This window comes from Astyanax mexicanus, chromosome 14 (genome assembly GCF_023375975.1).
Source record: "Astyanax mexicanus isolate ESR-SI-001 chromosome 14, AstMex3_surface, whole genome shotgun sequence".
NCBI lineage: Eukaryota > Metazoa > Chordata > Actinopteri > Characiformes > Acestrorhamphidae > Astyanax > Astyanax mexicanus.
The window spans coordinates 19759669-19780683 of NC_064421.1; positions in this window are offsets into that span (position 1 = coordinate 19759669).

A 21015-nucleotide genomic window follows, 5' to 3' on the forward strand; every position below is an offset into this window, starting at 1 on the left:
GATCTCCAGCTCCAGACTTTTCTTCTTTTAATGACTCACTTTTGTGTTGCAATTGACTGTCCGATCTTGTTTAGAGTTAAGAATCGCCCACTAGTTTTGTGCTGGAGAAACTAACAGGACAAACTGGTCTCTGTCAGTAAGACATCTGATAAACTTTTTCCACATTGCTGCTCTTAAGAAGCGCTAAATGTCAAACTCTCACAGAAAACTGAGGGGCTTCGTGCCTCCTGTCCACGTCTGGAAACTTCACACCTCAAATGCTCTCAAACATTGCACACACTTATATACTTAATAAACAATTGAAACCACTAGGACTACTTTCGTTCTTTTGAAGGATTTTGAAGACTAAAGATAATAAGAACATTTTAATTAAATAAAAACACACACATGTATATACACATATACTAGTGCATTAAAAAATAGAATATTAAAAGTTACCCTTAGTAATTCAGTTCAAAATGTCAAACTCATATTATATAGATGTATTACACACAGAGTGATCTATTTAGGCATTTGTTTCTTTTATTGTTTATGATTATGGCTTACAGCCAATTATATTATCTCAGGGCAGTTTTGATGGTTTAAATTAGAATCTTTTAATGTGCTGAATAAACATTTAATGAAGAGTTTTACCATCAAACAAACTGCCCCTTATTCACTGTAGCCTTACTTTATCCTAGGCAATTTATCCCTATCCTAATAGGTGTGTGATAGCATATAGAGGTGCCACTGTTGCTCTACACAGGGAGAATGCCTGCTTTTTTAACCCAATGATTACAGATATTAGTCTCTTCAACCTCACCATAACCTCATACTATTTATTTTCTAGGTAATCAGTTATTCAATAAAGAGTTAATAAAGCCTGTATCTACATCCACATGCTACTGTACTATGCATACTCCTGTAATGAGCACACTTCTGCTTTTGACATACTATTTATTATTCAAAACACAACCTATGACTTCTCTACACTTCTGTGTTTATTCGTCTATTTTTAGCACTGTTAAAGAAGCTACAGTGAGCATGCATTATGGGAGAAGTCAACAGCTTGTTTCCAGACATCAGCCACTTTCTGCTGCCCAGTGAACAGGGTGAGGTCATACAGGCTGCTGGGGTTAAACCCCATTAACAGCCCAAGCGGAGCCATCTGTGCTGAGTGACTGCACTTAGACTGCTTCTTACACTGTATGTTAGTCCAGCCGTAACACACATTATGGATGTTCCAGCAATTCTTCCATATCCTTAATTGAGATTAAGTTTCTCTGGTTTTGCTATTTATAGGTATATGTTTTGAATGAACATTGTTGTTTTATTCTATAAACTACGGACACCATTTCTCCCAAATACCAAATAAAAATGTATTGTTATTTAGAGCATTTATTTGCAGAATAATAGGAAATAACAAACAAAAAAGATGTAGAGCTTTCAGATATTAAATAATGCAAAGAAAACAAGTTTAATGAAAAAAAGTTTTAATGAATATTTGGTGGAATAACCCTGGTTGTAATCACAGTTTTCATGCATCTTGGCATGTTCTCCTCCACCAGTCTTACACACTGCTTTTGGATACCTTTATGCCACTCCTGGTTCACAAATTCAGGCAGTTCAGTTTGGTTTGATGGCTTCTGATTATCCATCTTCCTCTTGAATATATTCTAGAGTTTTTTAATTTGGTAAAATCAAAGAAACTCATCATATTTAAGGGGTCTCTTCTTTTTGTCCAGAGCTGTAAGTATGTATGTTTTTATGTGTGTATGTATGCTCTGCTTCTTCTGTCTGATTAATTCTCTCTCCCATGCACACATGCAGTGCAGCAAACGCATTAATCTGGTTACGTTTTCTTCAAACCCACCCACCCACATACCCACCCTCAATGTGGGGGAGCAAAACTGCAACCCTTGCAATATTAAGATAACATTAATTGCCATGTAAGCCGCAGCTATAAATAGTGATAACAGATGACTTAAACCCACAGCCCTATATAGTGGGGTATATAGTGCTTGTTTCTTGGCTATGAAGTGTGTTTTTAAAACCATGCTGGCTCTGGCTTCTTCAATGCATGAACTAGTTTAGAAACATAAGAAGTAACTCAGGCCTCACAGGTGCATAAGGCCGACATGAAGGCACTTTAAAGGCTGAGGTGAGGCCTGCTCTTTCCTCACTCTGCAAATAAAACCCACAGCTGAAGTTTTTCCCAGGCTCACAACGGGTCTGTCCACACCAGAGAGAGGAAACAGAGCCTGAAAAAACTATGCAGGAGAAACCATAATGCATTTCACAAACATTGTGGAGAAGCAACTCAATGCTTGTCTGGTGAAATGCTTCAGAAATTAAGAATTCCAGTTTTTGAGATTAAACAATTCTAGAAATATAGGAAAGCACCTTTCATTCATGGATCTGAGCAAATGTCTTTATTCTGCAGTTGAACAGGAGCACCTGAGGTTAAAATTATCACAGTGGTGTCATGTGCTGGGCTGTGTGAATTCATGCTATCCACTGCATGCTCACTCTGGACCTGAGATTAGCAGGAACAAACCTTTCTATGACATTGCATCTCAATTTACAACCTTTTCATTTCAGTGTCATTCTCACATTCAATGCAAGCTGTGGTCGAGCTGATGTCCTGTCCAGACGTGACTCAGTGTGGCTATATCACGCTAACCCCCAGAGCTTTTAGCTGCAATATGCAGCGTGGACTTGTTTGTTCCTTAATTTAACCTTCTAAAAAATGTGGCCTGTCAGTAACCATATAGATGTATTATTTCTTTTTGTAGGAGTATATTAATCATAAAAAACCTTTATATATATATAGAGAGAAAAACCTTTATCTCTGGCAGTCAATGTATAAAGATTTTGTTTTTGGAGTGTTTCTACTGGTCTTCATGAAATTCTGACACAATTCTGCCAGATTCACAATATGTTAAAAAGTAAAAAAAAAAAAAAAAAAAAAGTTCCCTGCATGATAAATATCAATAGTCTGTGCATTTTGTATCCTCAAACACTGTGTAGCATTTTTTTTTTAAGATTTACTACTTTATGCCATGCCTGGTGCAAAAATTCAAGCAGTTCAGTTTGGTTTGATGGCTTGTGATCATCCATCTTCCTCTTGGTTATATTCCAGAGGTTTTCAATTTGGTAAAATCAAAGAAACAAAAAAATTTTAAGTAGTCTCTTATTTTGTTCCAGAGCTGCATATATAATGTAGATATTTAATTTATTATTTTAGGCTTTTTTATCCTGAGTCACTATATTCTGATACTGACCCACATATCTGTTTGTGTATATTTTTATTTATTTCTTTCTACTGTACTTCCTTTCGCTGTGTTACAGATGTATTATCCTAATTAGTGTCCCACAGAGCTGGCTCCGACTGCCTCTAGAGTATATGAATGAAAGCAGTGTGTGTTTTAAGTGAGACGTTCACTTCTCTAACACTAACATCTATATCTTCCTGTTATTCAGCTGACCTTTTACCACTGAGGAAAATGTGCACAAGTGATTGGGCCCTGCGCCTATAATCAGTCAGGAGGCAGGTCTGGTAACCAACAGGTGGCACTGCATAGTAAACTCTAAAGCCTTGTAGTAGAGCAGTAAGTTCACTTCATCACGTGAGCAAGTGTGCAATTAAGTACATAATGGGATGTTTCCTGAAGGCCATTCCATGTGTGTGTATATATGTATATATACAGTATATGTATATAAATGACAAATCTAATCTGGGTTTGAGTTTGAGTATGACGCATGTTAAGCCTATCACAGCTCACTTCCCTAGTAACCGTTACTAAGGGAAACCCACACTTCCTCTCTCAAAGACTGAAATGGTAGACATCAAAAGATATTGGTCAAAGACAGAAAAACCCAACAAAAAACACTTTATGGTAGAGGATACAAAATGGCACTGATAGAAGAAGACAAACAGACAGAGAAATCCCACATGTTCTCCTGATTTAACCTGTTTAAGGCTCTAAACTCTATATACTGTCACATTGTGCTGTAGTGAGAGATGATGTCAATTCCTAAGAATGTGGAGTGGAATGTGTAGTTCCTGTGAAAATAAAGTGTCCAAAGACAACATCACCAAGTATCAGAAAAATAAGAGCTTTATTGATATTGCTATATTGATATGATATAAAATGTGATATAAAGGGAAAACAAGTTCCATACCACAGTTGTCCACTATAAAAAATAAAAATATTCCTTGTCCATATTGGCAGCAACAAAATTTTGCATAATTTCATTTTGTTTGTAGATAGAGTTACATCCCCATACTTGCAAATGAAATGCGTCTCACAGCAATATATAAACATATAATCTCAATTTTTATAATTTTTTTGTTTACTACACAATTTGAACATACGTAGACTGTGTTAAAAATTATTAATGGAGTAATAGAAATTCACATTCAAAATGACCTGAAATAAACTCTATTTACACTGACTTCTATTGAAAGTTAAGGTTAAGTTAAGTATCTCTCTTCTGCATAGTATAGTGAAAATACTTGTTTTTTATTGGACAGTGATGATTATATATATATATATATATATATATATATATATATATATATATATATATATATATATATATACACACACACACACATGCCCAAATGCAGCTATAGCTCTATATTACAGTGTACTATGGTATGGTTAAATTACAATTCAGTACATTTTAATACAAAAGATTGGACAGCAGTGTAAATTGATCATTAAGTGTTAAATGAGGGGACAGCTTGGTACTCCCACTCTGATATAAGTTGTGAGGTGTTATCTTCTGAGTGTGGTTGAACACTGGCCAGTGTGCTCATAGAAAAGCTACATATATAGTCGCAGTTGCTGGGAGGTCTAACAGTCCATCCACAGTGTCACGCATGTACTGCGAATATGCAAAAGAAGGTATTACCACCTACAGTGGTCAGCTTGATTGTTACGTGTGGTGTCTGGCTCAAATTTTCCATGTGAACAGACAAACAATGGCAGAAATCACATCCCCGATCAATGTAAAAGGCCTCAGACATTTTTGGCAGTGTTTGTCAGGATGCAAGGGACAAAGAAAGCCATGGGACATGATAATAGTTACTGTCCTATCACATCTGTCATGTCATTGTATAGTGCTTGTTCTTTTTCGGTATAAAAAAAAGTCCCAAAACTCTCAAATTCCTTTCTACAAAATAATGCAAAATGTATATATCTGTAGAATGTAGCTAACAGCCCCAAAAGTACATAGATCCTGATGTAAGTCTGCAATTTAGGGAGTGAGTTTTATGCTATGAACATTGTCTTGGAAAATATAACATCTTTCATTGTGATAGCTGTGGTGTAATGTTTATAATTATATACCCATTTTAGTATCACTTGCATTGTAATTTTAAACACACACTGTGTACTTTTAAACCTGTTAAATTTAAAAACAACTACATTAATATGGTTTAATTCTACTGTACTCTATATTTACACAAGATTTTTTGCAGCTATATTATCAGCTAACTGTTTAATAGCTTACTGTACATATACTTTACCAAGAAGCTGGTCCCAATGGAAAATTCACATGCTGACATGACTGGTCACTGATAAAGGAAAACTACGGCCAATCAGAGCCGTTTTTTATAAATAATAGAGACAAAGAGATCTCAGAACATTATTAAACAAACAAACAAAGGCACATTAATCGTATATCATAAGGTATTAACCAGCTTGGTATGAAGTAAATCCAAGTGAGAGCATACAGTTTGAGGGAGGGGGTCCATTCTCACACTGAGACTCCTAATGAGATTATTCCACGTAGCAGGAAAAAGCTGTGACATACTGTTTTACATCATGGCTGAGCTGTGCTTCCGATTGGTGGACAGTGACATCATATGCAGTGATCCTAGTGCTTTGCAGCAAACTGGCAACTGCTGGGTGTGAAATGTGCATGCACGTTCACACTCACACGCACGTTCACACGCACACACACACACAGACATAGTGAGAAGATGATCTGTTTACTGGTAAATCACACTGTATTAACAGATCTGGCAGGAAACACATCCACATTGCAGGGGTATTACTGAAACAGGAATAAAACAGCAGATTCCAATTGAGTGAGGTTTTCCATCAGTGTCCAGGCACAGGTCCTTAAACTAACACACAATTGCACATATATGGGTTTATACCTTATTAGTCCAATATTGTTTGTACTGTTTCAGTAAAGGGAGAAAGGGAAAAGGTTATTATTCAAATAAATTAGTAGCAGCTAAATAATAGCAAGCAGCTCATTTCAACCTAAAAACAGATTTTATATTTAAAATAGTTTCTAACAATTCAGTTAAGAACAAGGGCAAAACATGAAAATCATAGTTCTTTACAGGATGTGTGACAAAAGCACAAGTCTATCTAATGAGATTTATTCTAGCATATTCTAATACAGGTCTGGAAAAAATAAGAGACCACCTAAAAATATTTTCTTTGATTTGACCAAATTTAAAACCTCTGGAATTTAATCAAGAAGAGGATAGATTATTACAAGCCATCAAACCAAGCTGACCTGATTGAATTTTTGTAGCAGGAGTGGCGTTAAGTTATCCAAAAGCAGTGTGTAAGACTTGTGGAGGAGAACATGCCAAGAAGCATGAAATCTGTGATTAAAAACCAGGGTTATAATACAAATGATTGATTTTTTAACTTTTAAAACCTAATGAACATGAACTTTTTTTCTTTGCTTTATTTGAAAGCTATGAAAGCTCTGTATCTTTTTTGTTATTTCAGCCATTTCTCATTTTCTGCAAATAAATGCTCTAAATGACAATATTTCTATCTGGAATTTAGGGGAATGTTTTCTTTAGTTTATAGAATAAAACAACAATGTTCATTTTACTCAAACATATACCTATAAATAGCAAAATCAGAGAAACTGAGTCAGAAACTGAAGTTGTCTCTTATTTTTTTTCCAGAGCTGTATGTAAAGCTAAATATATGAATCTATTTAGAAAAAATTCAGTGCATTTATTTGATTAACCTAGCACTAAAAGTTACCTCTGCTTTTTCTGTGGTTTTCCTAAAAATAGAATAGATTTTGTTCTGAACACACACACACACACACTCATCCAGCCCATATGTCACTGATCAGTGAAAAGCACACTATCAGTAAGAGTTTGTGTCTCACTGGGCTGGTTGAGTCAGAGTAGATGGGAAGTAGAGACGTGCTGTCATGGAAGTGAGACAGAGCTGTAATCAAAGCCTGTGCTGACTCACCAGGGACCTAAAGACTGTGAGGGGTCGTACCTCCGCACTGGGAATAGTGGAGAAAGGCACTAGTGCTGTCGTACTGTCACCTGGGCAGCTCAGAAAAACCTCTGACCTCAGTGACTGCTCTCTGGTCAGCCCCCCCCTCAACCACACATGGCTTCTCCATTACAACCCAAAGGAGCAGCACGGGCCCTGGATCAGCTGTCTCGGCCTCCACGGTTGAGCACAGAGCAGCCATTGTTCAGTGAGGAAAGAATGCTCCAGAAAAAGCCACCCTCCTCACGCTCCCGATTTAAAACACAACCTCCAGAATAGAAATGAGAATTGGGTGATTAAAAATAGGCTGCAAGTCTAAAGCAGACACTCCTCAGATATTTTAGCAGCTCATTTCAACCCAGCTGACCTCATGTGTGTGAGACTGTGTGTGTGCAAATGAGGGAGGGAGAGAGTGAAAGAATGGTCATAAATTATGCTGGTAAAACAACAGTTCTGCCAAAAAATGAATGTGGAATCTTTCAAACAGGAACGCTTCTATTTAAACCAAAGACAATGAAGCAAATCGGTACGTCTGCAAAGCTAAATGTGCCCACCAGCCTTGTAGGAGGAGTTGTGACTGTGTGAATTGTTATTGTTAAGCTTTTGCTTGTGTGGCAGACATGTGCAGTACCGTATTTTTCACAATATAAGGTGCACTTAAAATCCCTTCTTTTTTTTCATAAATCATCAGTGCGCCTTTTAATCCAGTGTGTTTTATGTATGAAATTTACCAGTCAGGTTGTAAGGAGCAGTAAAGAGAATCTGCTGAAGTGCAGCGTTATACAGGAGTTTCAGTTTAGCTCTCCAGCACTGGGGCTGGAGATGTATTAGCATTAGCTGCTAACCGCTATTTCTCCATTCAGAGGTAAGTATTATCGGCTTGTAGCCTGCTCCGAACCCCAGCTAGCACTGCTGGAGTAGCATTAGCATTACCCTCTAACTGTGCTCGCTATTTCCCTGTTCACAGTGGAGTATTATTGACCTGTGGCCTGTGCGTTTACTGTGTTTAAACAAGCTACATGGAATGAACCCTAGCTAATATTGCCCTGGCTTACCGAACACTCAGGGTTACTCAGTGTAGCGCTGTCGGGTGGCAATAGCTAGCAGTTAGCCGCTAATGCTAATGCTACAGCCGTGGTGATGGAGAAATTCGGGAATCTAAACTTACTGTAAATTAATGGAAGTGCTTTACTTACCCAAATAAACAGTTTTCAGAAGAGAAATCTGTGTAGATTAACATCCAGCTCTTGATTGACTTGTTGAAAAGTTTTTTTTTTTACAGTTTTGTTTTACTTAATTTACTTAGATACCCAGTTACCACCCAGGGGCGAGACCTGCTGCATTAGAAAATTCTTATAGTGTCTCTTAAAATGTACCTTACAATCCAGTGTGCCTTATGTATGGAAATAGATCAGAAAATGGATAGTGCGCTTTATAATATGGTGTGCCTTATAGTGCGAAAAAATACAGTACATAATCAAATCAGAATATTATGACCACCTTCTGTTTTTTTTTACTCTCATTGACCATATTTTTAGCTCTACTGACACATAGTAACACTTTGTAGTTCATCTGTTTCTCTGTGTACTTTATCTTCTTCCTTTTGAGGTCTCTTCACTTTTTATCTACATGGTTGACCAGCTAGTTAGGGGTGTCTAATATAGTGGATAGTGAGTGGACACTGTTCCACTCTGACCAGAGCAACACACATTAAAACACCACCGCCATGTCAATACAGTCACTGTGGTGCTGAAAATGACCCACCACCCAAATATAAGCTGCTCTGTGGTGGTCCTGTGGGGTCATGACAGAGACTAAAAAGCATGCAGAGAAACAGATGGAATACAGAGTGCTTGTATGTGGAAAGTGGAGCTAAATGTGATAGTCTAGTGAGTACAGGAACAGAAGGTGGTCATAATATTCTGATATGACTGTGTTTATTCACCCATAAGGGTTTACACTTCCCTAACTGAGTCACGGCTCAGTTTGCCAGTCTGAAGTGCTGAGCACATATGTCTCTCACTGGTTTGCCTGAAGGCGAATGTTCAGGAGAAGCTGTCACACACAGCCGCTAAGTCAAAAGGCTGGTGTGGGAGTGTTACAGAGCCTGATGCCCGATGCTGTGTGTTTTTCTGTTATAATCAACCCATGATTCTTGGCCCATTATGATTCAACCCACATTCTGAGTGAACCAGTCGAGTGTCTATTCAAAGAGAAATGTCCCCACATTCAATTGAGCTTTTGCTTGGATTTGATGCATGAACTTGACAACAAACAGGACTCAATGGAAGTGATCAAGTGAATTAAGAGAACTATACTCCTGTTTTAGACATGAACCTTTAATTATTTCCACAGACAGTTAGAATGTTTCTTTTATCATTTCAAGTAAATCCCCCCTCCCCCTTTTCTTCTGAAGGAATGTTTTGGCCACTGAAGGTGTATGACTGTGTATTTTCCATTTTCAGTCACTTTTCACCCACCGCCAACAAGGCTAGATCTCTCACATGTTAACACTCTGTTACTGCTGCTGTTAAAAATAACTTTTGTTACATAAATGATCTACATTTCAGGAGACTTTGACAAGAAAGTTGGACATTAGGGAAAAAGCAAAACTAATGACTTTCAAATCACCATCTAGCACATGCTGTACTACATTCCCCATGTTCTCCTTTCACACTGCACCAATGCTTGGCAACACAGAATAGTCTTTTCTCAAGCCATTGCCCAAAAAAAGGGCCAAGCCTTTCAATATCATATTGGAGACAATTGCTCCCAGTCAGATCTCTCTCCCTGTGCCGCTCAGCATTAGAGCAGAGAGGCAAGCTCCCCTCTCGCTCCCTGTCTGCTGCAGCTGTTCTAACCCAGCTCTTTGCGGAAGACTATTGGCATTGTACAGCAAATATAAATCAGCTCTTGTTCTGTTTGTGCTTTCTTTCTCTGTCTCTGTCTCTCTCACACAGAGAAAGAGAGAGAGACAAAGAGATTGAATGCCTGCAATAGATAGATATACAGCGATTGTGTGAAGGCCCTAAAACCTAAACTGCAGACTAATGGTACATTGTCATCTGTAGCACTGGAATAGCTATCAGTATTCTATTAAGAGCTGTGTTTGTTGAACTATAGAACTAATAATAGGTTCTTCTAAAGCATGACTTAATGCATTGTAGCGCATTTGTTTTTAAGAGTAAAAAAACTTTGCAACCAAGGAAAAGCTCAATGGTGCTGAATGGTTTAAACTATCATGCTCACAGATCCCAGATCTTTCGTTGATTCCTCTACAACAATGGTCGGCAATAGATGGCCCGCAAGCATTAACCACCTGAGGTTGTCTGAACTATAATTAAAATATAAAAAATAAAATGCTTTGCTGGCGAGCTTTTGTCTACATTTCTCCCCTGTCTCTCTTTTGTGCTCGGCGTGACTAGTTTCCGCCCGTTCTTGGGCTCCCTATCTCCTAATAAGTGCGTTTTTTCCTGGCCGTGTCCTAATTCACTAGCAGGGGTGGCGGTAGTGTATTGGACCGCAGCCCTGACGACACAAGTTTGATACTGTGTGAGGAGTGGTGTGTTTATTTTTTCCTGCTTTAATTCAACAGTTTTGCAATTGAGTTCAACAACACTCTGGGATGGAGAGCTACTAGTCTGTAGCACTCTATGCCATTACACTTTATTTTCCAAAAGTTTTTTTTGTGGTCCGCCATGTAATGGCTTGGAAAATATCTGGCCCGCGGCCAAACTTAATTGCCGACCCCTGTTCTACAACAACATTGTTTTATCTAGTTTGACTGTTTCTGCTTCTTGGAATACTCTAAATGGGTTGGAGCTGGAGTAAGAAAGCAGACTCCATTGCTGCTTTCTGCAGGGATTCAATGAACACAGATGGCTCCATTCAAGCTTCTGAACCACAACAGGAAGAGAGCTAACTATAAACCACTTCCTGTGTCAAATGAAGAGCAACGACATGTTGTGTTTATGAGCAGAGTAGGACAGTTACTGCTAAAACTCTGAAGAGAGATCATAAAACCATAGAGCCTTGGGGAAATGGAGTGCAGCAGTCAGATTCCAGTATTATAGGGTGAGAATGATTAGCTGTATGTTTTTCTTTTGCATTTGTTGGGAAAACGTCTCTGAGCTTAGTGATGAATATACAAATTTGGAAAGAGATTTCAGTGACCGCACTTCTTATTAACTGACTAACATACGTGAAGCAGAGAGGGTTATGTAGTGCCTGGTGGGTGCACATGTCCATTTAGAAGATAGGCCTGCCTTTACTGAAGCTGTGCAATATTCTGCCTAATCCACTGGGTGTGCTTAATCATATGCATGCATTTGTATTACAGAGCGAAGGGGTGAGGGGAGGGGAGTTAAGAGAAGCATATCACTGTGCCTGCGACTCACATATTTCTTTAAGAAAAGAGGACATCACTATACATAAACCAGAATTTGTGTTTTTTTTTTAAACAACTTAAGAACAGTTGTAATAAAGGATATACAAGTCTGCAGAACCTCTTTAGAGTTTAAAGAAATCTTCACATTTGATTGTACATGATTTAAGTTTGATAGAACTTCTTAATGTGAAGTCAGAAATCAGTTAGAATGAACAGAGCCATTAATATGGTGTTTCTTTGCTTAAATGTACTAGAGTTTTAGTACTGGTAATGTGAGAAAATTAACATCACCAATACCACCTTACCAATACATTTTTGACTGTTCTGTTACCTAGGGCCTTCCTGTTTTGGTACATTTCTGTTTTATTTGTTATATATAATTATGTATATTACTGTATATTTTACGTATCTATTAAGTTCTGTATATTTACATAACCTTGGCCTTACAATAAGTATTTCAAAGCACATATGCCCTGAAATGTTCAAATAAACAAAACATTGAAATCTTCCATATTAAAAACTTAACAGAGTAGTCTGTGAAAAGAGACCTGGTTTAAAACACTTAGTATAATACTGAAAAGCTGTAATTAAGGTTAATATGTGTTAATGTCAAACAGGTTGCAATGCAAGAGCCAATAATTATTATTATTTCCTACAAAGCCAGTGCATTATCATGTTTCCAATGCTGGAACAATAACACGCCACAGCTTTTTCCATTCATTTTCTTTCCTCTTCATATTTCCTGCATTCCTGGTTTATTTTTTTTCACTACCACAGCCCCCCTTCCCCTAAAATCTAGGGGAGGACACAATACACCGTCACTATCACGTCATCTTCAGAGCGTCTACACAGTAGAACTGGAGACTGCTGAAAAGTGATCATGTTCCAGATTCTCAGTTTGTAGCTTTTTGCGTAGTGTACAGTAGGGGTGTCACGATCTCGATATTTTATCGAAATCGAATCGAAATGAGGTCACGATCTCGAGTATCGAAGTCAAAAAGAGGATCGACGATCCCTCCCGCGCGCGCTACGCAAATAGCGCAGCGCGCTACGCAAATGGCGCGGCACCAACACAGCGCATCCTATTCATTTAAATAGAGATAGCCACTGCATGAGCGCAGTCGGCGGGAGTGTGATCACTGTTTTTATCTGTCCAACGGGGGAGGGGGGGCGGGGGTTGGGCGCGCAGGTTTTGTATCTGTATCTAATGGAGGGGTGGGTGCGCGCAGGTGAGAGCGTGTGAACTCGCTGAAATGCGTGTGTCAGTGTGACTTGAGAACACTGACTATAGATCACAGTGAGGTGGATTAAAAATCTTAAACTTATAATTGACTACACCTGTTGCTTTCCATTGAATTAAAAAAACATCTTTCTCTCAGATAAAGTAAACACAAGCGTGTTTCTGACTAAAATAAAAGCTTTTCAGGAGAGATATAAGTTATGTGTAAATATTTATAAGACAATACCCACATCACTTATCTAACCAGCCTGTACTGATTTCTGCCCCCCAATAATGCTTTCAATAACCTCTTGTAACCCCTGGGAGCCAGGGGTTACACTCTAATAGCCTTTAATAGTCTTCAGTAGCCTTTAAAAGACTTACCTGGCGGCCGTGGTGTGTCCACTAAACTCCGTAGTTATAAACATCCTGAGGTTAGCAGCGCGCTAACTGACCTGTTTATAATGTAATCCGAGCAGTGCCTCCGTGTCGGCTGTTCTAACCTGCTGCTGTTAGCTGCTTGGGCTGAAAGATGAACTGTAGTGAGCTGTATTATCCGGTTAGTGGGGTTAAAACCTTTATTTGTTTACAGAAACAGTAAAAACGGACTGGCTGAGCTCTGTAGCCCGTGGCTGGGCTGTACTGAAGTAGTGACTGAGTGAAGAGAGCGGGGCTTGTGCTGCTGCTGCTAGTGGTTGGATGAAGAACTGCAGCTTCATGTAATGAGCAGTTTCACCAGCCATCCACACACAGCTCTGATAAACTGCTTGTTTTAATAGTGCACACTGTTGCTACCAAAAAAAGTCACTAGATGGCATTACCATATATATCTTAATAAATAATAATAATAATATTTATAATATTTATAATAATAATAATAATAATAATAATAAATATATTATTTAAATTTTATGAGGCATAAAATAATAACAAGAAAAAAAAACAAGAAAATCGAGAATCGAATCGAATCGTGACCCTCAAATCGAAAATGAAATCGAATCGAGGATTTAGAGAATCGTGACACCCCTAGTGTACAGTGATGATTCTCTCGTCAGTGAGCAAGGGTTAGCAAGGGTTACACATCATGTTTTAGGCTACATTCACATTACCAGGCTCAAGTGACTGAAATCAGATTTTTAAAATGCATAATGTGGCTCAGATCTGATTTTTTCATGGCTGTGTAAACAAGCTAAATCCGATTTTTTTCACTTTCATATGTGGTCCTAAATCAGATACACATCCAATCCATCGCTCTCCACTCGAGCAAAAGATGCTTCAGATATGAGTTGCTAACATATTAATTTCACCTTTATAAAGCTATGAGTCATCTCTCGTTTTTTTTTTTTTGGTCAGTGAAGAAGGCGACATTTATACACGTATCAATGTGCTCTGAGCAAAAAAAAAATCAGATTTGAGCAATGTGCCCTGTAATGTGAGCGCAGCCTTAGATCCTACTTGGCTTGCTTGGGATAAAGTACCTTGTTCTATGTACCAGGTAGCAACAATTAAGTAGAGTAGGTACCACATCTTCATATAGACTATATAGACTGGTTTGACTAAGAAAAATGCAAATGTTATTAAATGCAAAGTAGCATGTTATTAAAAGCAAATTTTTTTTGTTTTTAAACCCTGCAACTATGCAAATATCATAAAACCTAGACAGGAACGCACCCAGACGTATATTTTTACCATTTCTAACCTAACTTGTTTTCCATAACAAGTGGAACTCTCAGAATCGAAATTAACATAGACAAATAATAAGACATAAATTTGTTTGTTTGGGTTTTTTTACTACGATTTACTACAATTTAACAGTTAACAGTCACCAATTAGTCTAAACTTTCTTCCTTAACTATACCTCCAACTCAAGCAGTATTTAGGAGACTTTGAAAATAGTAGAGGCAGTTTAGGCAGTAAAAACACGGAAGGGGAGGACACTAACCCAGTTTCGGTTCACTGCTCTCCACCTGCTGCGCTGAACCAGCAGGCCTGGTGCAAATGACTAACTCAAACCTAGGGGTAGTGCTTTCATCAGAATGTTCCCGGAGCAACAGATCAAGCAAACAGGGCTTGTAGTGAATGCTCCGTGCGCAAGCTGAAACTGTAGAATGGGTGGTACTGCTCTGCACCCATGGTTACGCCCTTTAGCTAACATGAGTAACCACACAAAATGTCTGAGCCACTACACTCTTATGTATAAAAGTGCCACAGAGAGTTTTTTTTTTTTTAAAGAAATTCCAGAGTGGCCTTCAAAAGATTTCAATTTTTATTATAAGACTTCAGACACAGTAATGATATTCACCCAGATTAATCACTTTTTACTTTCACTTCACATTTCCTGTCAGTCATGTGTCTGCCCTATTGTGATGACCCAAAGTTGCAGACAAATTGAATTGTTCATTGTGCACTTGTCAAGATTTAAAAAATACAATTAGATTTTCTACATTTATTTGAATTATCTTAATATATTACCATGGCAGTGTGGACAGACTAAGCTATTATTAATAGCTAAAAAGAAGTGGCTTCAGCCCCTTAAAAACAGGTCAAGGTTTACGTTTAAGAGGACCGTGTGGAGAGGGGATTCTTAGATACATTTAAATAGCTTGATCTTTTTATGAAAATGGCTAAATAAAATATTTTAGACCATTAAGAAAAAATATATTTGTCAACCTTTTATTACCAGTTAAAATAAATATTTAATTTAAACAGGCAGCACAGTGGACATGGCAACAAAACATAAAAAATATATTGTTATAGAGCATTTGTATGAACTTTAACCAAATATGCTGTACCTAAAGAACTGTTTGCATAAGAGATATGTATCTTTGTGAAGAATTTAAATACTGATCCATTTTTAAACAATTTTATGCAATGGTATAGTAACAGTTTACAATAAGGGTCACAAATACAAGTACTTACTAAAGTAATAAACATTGTAAATCTCAACCAATTAATAACTGACACTAATTTGAGTATTTTTTAATGTCTAAGAATGTTGTAAATAATAATAAAAAGACAATGTTTTTAAAGTTTAATAATGTCTTAACTAATGGCAATTAATAGTTAGTTTAGACATTCTGTCATAAGTGCTGTTATTTATTGTCTCCTTTTTGTAAAGTATTAAAAATGGTCCTTTAAGGAACCAAATTGGTTGTTCTGTGGCATTGTTTTATTTTTAAAAGTGTACCCAGTGAGAGTTCAGGGCAGACACAGACTGATCACAGCGTTTCAAGGACAAAAAGGCACGTCTCTCGACAGTTAAGATTATGAATACTTAACAGAGTAGTCTGTGAATAGAGACCTGGCTTAAAGCCCTTAGTACAATACTGAAAAGCTGTAATTAAGGTTAATTAGTGTTAGTGTCGACCAGGTTCTAATGCAAGGAGAAAAAACTGAATGTAGGAGAGAGGGACAATAGAGGAAAGATTGTTTAGAATTCTTACTCTCCATTCAGGAATTGCCAAAAGACATTTAATTGGCTACAAAGCCAGAGCGTCGCCATCTTGTCATCTTTTTTGTTGCGACAATAACACCCAGCTTTCCCATTCATTCTCTTTCCTCTGCCTATTTCCCCCCTCAGGAAATCCAGCATAAGAATTCCAGACATTCCCAAAGGGATGCCTTTCCATTCTGAAATTCCTTCCAAATACAGAGTGAAAGGCATTACATAAATGAAAGTGAGAACCTGAGAATGTGCATTTGATGCATTTGAAGAGGCATTCTTTTAGGCCTGTATTTATAAACTGAAAATATACATTTTATGTTTATGCCCCATGACCTCATAATCCCTTTTTATATATTCTAACGAAGCTGAAGAACACTGTACGTATATGCAGAACATGCTTGTGAGGCCTCCTGCATTGAAAGTGGATGTACCAGATTTCTGCTGAATGTCGCTTGTCTGTTCACATGGACAACTGATCTAGACACTGATGCTGTGCTGTCCACTGTGGGTGGTAATGGCTTCTTTAATGTATTGCCAGTTCACATGCAACACTGTGGGTTGAGGAACGTTAAATGTCCACACATTCTGAAATTAAATGTTCAATCCATCTAGCACTGACTGGCATCAGGCCTCACTAAGACTTTAATAAACAAAGCCTTGCTATGAGCACTGTGCCAGAGATCAACCTCACTCAAACGAAAACACCTCACACATTATAGTGTTGGATGTGCAATTTATAATCAATTTTCACATTGCTGTCCCATGACTTCTGGCATGTCTCTGTGTATACAAAGCAGAGTAAGCATTTCTCCTTTATTGCTTTTACTACTATTTAAACTGGTGACATCTGACCTTCTCCTCTTTATTCCTTTCATTCTCCCACTCCACCACTCTCCCCTCTGTTTCCAGTGTCATTCGAGAACATCTGTAGCTGAGCAAGGCCAAGGTCAGGGTTAGGAATGCAAAGATTACAGAACGCCCACTGATACATTACAAACGCAGCCATTTCTGTGTGCTGCAGCCATTAAAGAAGAAGCAAAGGGAAAAGCTGTGCCCTAAAAAGCACTTTTATATACGTATAAATACCTTTCCAAGCTTTATAAGCATCTTTCTGTAAAGGAGACTCATCCATGCAACCAAACCTGTCCAACAGAAACCATGATGCAACCAAGAGTAACCGAGACACATTTTCCACACCTCTGACTGACAGGAGGCCGATGACGTAATAGGTTACCTGATAGGAGGCCTGGCTCCTCACGACGACGCAAACTCATCTCAGTACACAATTAATTAGAACCAGCTCAAGTCCATCCTTCCATTAAATTACATCCAAGTGTGAGTGCATTTGTGTTACAGTAATCTGTTTCCCAGATTGAACTGCAGAATCAGCTCTCTGAGCTTCTCTGTCCTCTAACTGGGGTGCCTTTGAGGAAACCCTCTCTGAGCAAAAACTATGAAATCTAGCTAATCCTGTGTTTGCCAAAACACAGCGCAGTCTGCTCGTCCCACAAGCTCCTCGGTGGCATCAAACCAGGATTTGTGGGAGAGTAAACACCCCGTTGTTATGTTTAATCGGCTTTAATGGAAGGACTGGAGCTGTCCTTTTCTGTGACTCCACATAGTCTGCTCCACACAGCTACATGATCTGATTCATCTCTATATTCCACTACAAACAAGTGTGGACTCATTTTTTTCTGCTCATTCTCTCAGACATCCTCAGTTGCAGTGTGAAAATGACTTTATATCCCTTACTGTACAAAGAATCAGCTGCTAGGGCCACTAGGGGTTTCAGCCTCATAAGGTACATCTATTCCTTCTGAAAGGACCTGGCTGGTGCTTTGCTTGTTTATACTCTTGAGTGGAAAAATTAAGCATGAGAAAAGGATTAAAGACGTAGCCATACGTGAACCCTTAAGTTTGAGCTTAAAAAGTCATTTAAGGATTTAAATTTTAAAGTCACTTCGAAACAAGTTTTACTAACATGACAAAAGTCAAGGCACAGCAGCATGTTAATTGATCATGAAGGATTAATTGTTACACACGTGTACTTATTGAAATTAGAGCAAGGCTCAATAGTTGGTGCCAGATAGATGTTCTGTTCCATTTCCCAACTCTGTGCATTTAACACAGCATGATTCACAGTGTCACAGTGTGTGCAAGATATACATAATAGAAGGCATCATCAACCACGACTGTGGACAGTGCAGTGGGTGGCAATGTTCGTGACCAGCAGTGTCTGGCTATAATTGTCTGGGCCAAAAAAAAAGTACATCATATCCAATTTCTAGAAAGAAGGCCCATCACACCCATCCCACAGGTCAGGGAAGGGTTCTTCAGCTTCTGTGGTACAAAACACTTGTCCGAGACACAATCCTACCTTCTGCCCCATGACACATGGCGTGTCAGTGTAATATAATGAATAGTTTAGTGTATACTTTAAACCTCAATCTCATAAAACCTCTCAAGACAAGTTCAATAAAACTCCAGTTCTGTGATCGTTGTTCACAACACCCACTACATGTCGAGTTTGACCTGCACCCAGTCGTGTACTTTCAACACAGACAGCACAACATCCTATATTTAGAGCTTAAATCATCAGCTCATCATCTTCAACTCTCAAGTCACCCCACCCATTCGTTGCATGGCTGAGCCAGACCACAGTGACCACTTCCTCCACCGACTGTAGCTCAGAGTTTCACGCACAAGTTACAAGTTACACATGTTCTGGGTGGTTGTGATCTGGCATGCCAAAAGAGGAATGTTGCAATGCACAAATTAATATCCTTATGCCATTTGCTTATAGTGCTTGCTGTATTAATGCATATAGAAAATATATTTTAATATACATGTCTAGGTGTTTAAAAAGTACTTTTTATTAATAAAATAAACAAAAAAGAAAAAAGAAATATCCGTTTTGGTCATGCCCAGAAACGGCTGTATGTGGTTAAAGAAGTAACACGGCATCTCGGCTCTGAGGCTGAAGTGGAAGTGAAACTCGCAGATGTGTGTGGGGCTATTTGGAAACACTGTCATACTTCCTCATGACCATAAGCTTTACACACACGCTGTGGAAAAAAAATTGTAGGCCTGTTGCTATCGCTAACCACCCCGAAGCACCTCTCACATCTCTTCACTAATTCGATTTTCAATCATACAATCATTTCTCATGATCAGTCATCCATGAGGTGTTTTTTTTTTTTATCAGCAAGCCAGTTAATCTAAGCCTAATCTTAAGGACTGTCAAAACAGGAACGTCTCTTATCTGTTTTTCTTTGAGAAAGCTTGGATGTAGGATTTTCAGCCTAAATTGAGAAATCCTCTATTGTGAAAAAAAAAATGCCATAATACACAAAAGCTCCTTAAAACTTTATTAGCAAATTTATTCTCTTTCCCCTTTTATCTATGAATCTAATCACTGTGTATACACACAAATCGATATTAATGATGGTATTTAAATCAGAATTTCTCAGTTTTGCCTATAACGTAAGAACAAACTCGTTCCTGTCTGAATGTACTGAACAGCCTTACCCTTTAGGGCTCTGTATAAGCAGGGCTGTGTATCACAGTACAGGGGTTACAATTCAAAATAATCACAATATATTGTTTGTACTTTTTACGCAATCAAAAGAGAGGGATCTGAAGACGGAGCACAACAGTGCTATCTGGCAATCTGGTTTAAACCCAAACAAAGTGTACCACTGTCTGACAACATTTCTTACATGTAAATAATAATTTAAAAAATCTATATATTTCGATACTTCAGTATATTGATCTTTCGTTTACACCCCTGTTACCTTTGGGCTTGTGTTATATGACAGAGACCCCACTTTGCGAAATACCCATTAAAAGAAACCATTAGAAGCATCCACAATTAATAAAATCTACTTCCACAAAACTCTGTAAAAAAGCCTCTCCTATTAATTGGCTAACTAGCCACTTGTATAGCGTTAATTTTAGGTTATAGAAAAAAGGTAAAAGTTGTAATAATTAGGTGAATGATGGTTGCCATCAAAGAGTAAAGAAGTACATCTTAGAATTAGGTGCAATGTTTCATTCAAGCATCCTTTTTTTTTTACCTGAAGGTCAGAATCACAGTAAGCTACTGTTTTATTTCACAATCTGTGCCATGAGGAAAAAACTGATAGGACAGAAGGTCATTAGATCAACAGCAAAGGGCGGCTTTAAATGGTAACTCTAAAATCTGCTTAAGCTACAAACCACTCACAAAGGAAGTCAACTACTTTGTGAGTCATTCAGTCTCATGGTGCACATACTGATTTGACTACTCCCTTATCATCTAGTGTGAGGTGAAAGAGGCAGCTGACATGCTGAACATCCGTTCAAGATGGTCGACGGCCGCTGAAACAAGTGAACCAAGCACTTGTTATTAACAGCTGTGTCAGCAGCAGTACAAACATTTGTGCCGCACAATGATGGCTTCCCATCAGCTTTCTCTGTGTGAAGCAGTTTAGCAGCTGTGCAGTCATTGGAGACTAAGAGCGACGCATCCTGTTTTCAAAAAAAAATCTTAACGTGGGGGAATGCTTAGTTAGGCAAAAAAAATCAACCCCAAACGCACAGGGTTCACAGCTGAGAACCTCTTTTTGGCTGTTGACTCATGTCTATAGACTATACATTGACTCCAGCTACACTCACACAAACATGGTAAACATCCTGAAGGTTAGATTCCACAAAGCTGGTCCAC